Raw genomic sequence first — 4,317 nt, 5'->3', positions numbered from 1 at the left:
ATTTTTTTCTTATTTTAGTTTCATTGGGTACCTCAATGTAGGATAAAATGACTATTTAATCACTTTTATTGGGACATTTTGTGAGACTAATTAACTTCAAACTAAGTAGCTCTAATCGACCTGAATAACCAGCAGCATGTGGTCTGAGAGGCTTTTAAGATGGAGGTGAAATACAATGCGCTGTTACTTATTTGTCAGTTACCTATAACTTTCACTCACTTTGATTTTTTTTCTTTTTTATGTGGCTTTCCTTTAGTTGTACCTACAACAGGCAGAAATCTCAATGACGCATGGGAAAGCTTCACTTTCAAGGCATCCAGTTTAAAGGAAATGGGCATGTTGTGCTTTCAAATACTGGGGCTGCTATTTACCATCAGCCAAGCGATGACCCGGGGACAAGTGATGACTAGTGGCGGAGTTGAACGCTTAAATGGAGGGGAGAGTGTTTGCCAGTGGAAAGAGGCTTAGTCAAAACAAAAGAGGCATGGATCTTTCAAGTTTTACATCAATCATAAAATGTTAATTAAGTCATAATTTGTACACTGTTCCTTCAGGTTGTAATCTGCAAAATGCAGCTGTTTTTATTGGACACAGGCCACACATCAACATTATTATCTTTAAAATTGGAACATTTTCTGAGTTCATCTGAACATCACCTATTTGCAAAGTGCAAAAAAAAAAAAAAAACATGAAACATGCCACAAGATTCCTTCCTTTCACCTCACAAGCTCTATATTTATCCACAGGAATCACAGTATGCAAAGTGGATGAAAGTAATCAAACATTGCCATGAAAGTTGTGACTGTAACTGTGGGATAGAAACATCTTTTATTCATAAAGCAAGGTCCAGAGTATCCGAGTCTACAGGGGATGGTGAAGGAAGCATTGTAGCTCTTTCCCTTAATGTTTTGGAGAATTTAAACTAATATTCAGATACTTCTGGGTGATTCTGCAGGTTTATGGAAGTTCCTAAGCTTAGTTGATTATTCCACCGTACCCTTCCCCTCGCTAACACTCAGTTGAACCAGAACCATTAGATAACAAACAAACGAAACCAAAGTCTTGCTGAATACAGTTGATAGGCTGTGTGTGTGTGTGTGTGTGTGTGTGTGGGGGGGGGGGGGGGTGGGGGGGGGGGGGGGGGTTTGTGTGTATTCACAGCTTCATTTAAGGAAAGAAAGATGCTTTTCATGGAGGGGAAATATTTGCAGTTTAAAATGCTGCTAAGAGTTCTGTGAATTCCAGCCATCCACAGTGCGGTTTTTATACTGCTTGGATATGATGAATGTGAAAGCTTCCCTGTGATCTCAAAGGACCTAATGGCAACAGGGAAGTAAGTGGAAAGAATATTTTATACTAAACTACATCTAAAATGGTATTCCAAACTTTAAGAAAAGGCTTTTTCTGAGCTGTTTTGAAGGAATTATAGAAAACATTCAAACAAGTTTAATGAATGTCTTTACAGCGTTCCTCTGCAGTTCTGTTGCCACTGACTGTCGTAGTCCTAGCTTGCTGAATGACTGTTTTTGAAGGCGTTCATGGTAGAATACTTTAAGTTTTGGTGCAGAATGGGACTAGAAAACCATGCACCGGATCAAAGACCATACAGACGGACAGACGAGTTCATCAGCTGCTGACGGGAAGTTTTATTGCAGCTGAAGCTCACTTCAACCCACCAGAGGGAGCAGTTTGCACATGTTGTTCCAGACTGAGCATCTGCAGCCACAGCTGCACACTGTGTACATGGTGCTATGGCAACCAGTCGATACATCTCACAGAGGAAAAAGAAGAGTCTAGTTCTGAAAGACAGGACTCTTTGTCAGACAATAAAAAATCCTATAATCATGTTTCGAGAAATAAAAATACACGAGGAAAAGACTCAACACAGTGATGTCAAGAAAGGTTGTTTTATCTGGAATCACAGCGCCAGCCTAAAGTAGGCTTTAGATAAAATTAGTGGTTTATTTTTGTATGTGTGTGTGTGTGTGTGTGTGTGTGTGTGTGTGTGTGTGTTAGGGTCTAAGTGCTTTGGTACAGTAAATGTTTTTTTCTGTGTGAAACAGATAAGCTAAGAAGTATACAAATAAACCATAGATGGAACAAGTACATGCCTTCCATAGTGGCTTTTGAATATGGATGAAGCATTACTGGGCTAATGACTGCATTTAATTCAAGACAAATATTTCACATTTATTTAATTGTTTTAGAGGTCCTGATAAAACAAAACAAACTTTTTATTTATTTTACAAAGCTAAGTGTGCTAAAAAGAATAATCCAAATAATGAATCAGAATTATGCTCTGAAGAAGAACTTTCCTGGCTAAATCGTGAGGAATAAAATGAATACATAAATTCTGAAGTCCACACAGACGTAACGTCTGCACCATCCTAAAACTGGTGGTGTTGTTCCCATGAAATCAAAATGTGCCTAATTATTTGTGAAAGTTATGTCTCTATAAATCCATTCATAGACATTTATCTGGCCAAACAAGGACAAAATAAAACAAAGTTGTACTGTCTCTTATCTTAATAGTGTTATAGCTGGTCATTTCCTGGGAATAAACATTATTTTCATATTTCTGAGGAGCTGACGCTGCTCAGACAACTGGAGCTGGATGTTTTTGTCACTAAGTCCAACTCACTACACTTTCTATCTTTACGGAAAACACACAAACATGCAATAGTAACCAGCATGTGTAGCTGTGTCATGACAACCTCAAAGTTTTGTAAGTACCTAAACATTAGTCACAATATAAAGAAATTTGCCACCATGTTAGTTTCCATGAATAAAGGTGTTTAATATATCACTGAATGATAAAATAAAAAAAAACATTTAAGCTAATATATTTTCAAAATATTTTTTCACTTTCATCTGTGCATTTATCTGTTTGGTTTGGCAACGTGTGCAGACACTCAGAATAAACTTAAACCTCATGTATAAAACTGGGGAGCATATTCAAGAGTTTTGGTTTCATCATCAGATAAGATGCATTGAATCTGTGTTGTGAATGAGCTAGCCATGAGTTCCTGAAGCAATCAACAACCCCACAAATTTCAAATCTTCTCTGACAGCTAGAGAGCGGCATTGTCAACTTGACAGTTATTACAATTCGGAACAACCTACAAATCTTGAACAAAATGCAACATTATGTTGTGCAGACATGTGGACCCAACTCTGTTTTTCAAAAACAAATCCGTCCACACATATCCGCATAACCATGTTGTTAAGCACATTCATAAACATTTCTTTAGGCGGTAGCAGCGTCCCTAATCCTGTCCAATCAGAATAACCTTTTGTCTCATGACGTCACTTCCACAAAACACGAAACATGCCTCGAACGTGACATGGTTAGGGGGCGGAAAAAAACTCCTTAATCTCATCCTTTGCCTTCGGTTGTCTCTGTGGAGCGGTGCTGATGATAGTGTAAAAACGAACAAACACAAAGCGCCCAGACAACGGATAACGGCAACACAGTTTCGAGGACGTCCACGCTGTTTTAAACAAAGGTCATGTGATGTCATGGTGCAATTTGGTCGCAGACAGAGACGTTTCAATACCGAAAAGCCCGGTTTAATGAAATGAAATGAAAAATACTTTATTAATCCCCAAAGGGAAGCTCAATATTGTAATATGTAATAATAATTAATTTGAGGAGGTCTTGTTCTGGAGGCTGATGGCTGCTGGCAGGAATGATCTTCTGTATCTTTCAGTCTTGCATCGGACCTGAAGAAGCCTCTCACTGAACACACTTTGTTGTTTCATCACTGTGTTGTGGAGAGGGTGTGAAGAATCCTCCATCATCTTCATCAGTTTGTGCAGTATTCTTCTTTAGACAATCAGCTCCAGCAGCTCCAGAGTTACTCCAAGCACAGAACCAGCTTTCTTGATCAGTTTGTTGATTCTCTTCAAGTCTCTGGTTCTGATGCTACTACCCCAGCAGATGGCTGCAAAGCTGACTGCACTCTCCACAACAGACTTATAGAAGATATGCAACATCGTGGGACATATGCAACATCATTAATATGTCTACATGCAGACATGCAAACTGTGTGTTCGCAAATCTTCGCACCACACCATGACAATTATATCTAATTCTATATATCTTGTAAAAGTTTATGTCTTTTATTACTGTTTAGACCTTTTGATGACTTTTAAAGCGGCTTGTCAGGTTAGGCAGGATATACTGTATCATTTTGCTTGTACTTTTGCTTTGCTTGCACTAAACTTGGAATGGCATTAATCTATTTAAAGTTAAAGTTACTCTACTTTACTTATTTATATGCTTGGCCCTCTTCTCTTTGCCGCCGTGTGCTTTTC

This window comes from Telmatherina bonti (assembly GCF_933228915.1).
Source record: "Telmatherina bonti genome assembly, chromosome: 5".
Taxonomy (NCBI): Eukaryota; Metazoa; Chordata; class Actinopteri; order Atheriniformes; family Telmatherinidae; genus Telmatherina; species Telmatherina bonti.
The sequence above is the reverse complement of the archived record's forward strand: the minus strand, read 5'-3'. Positions refer to the sequence as shown.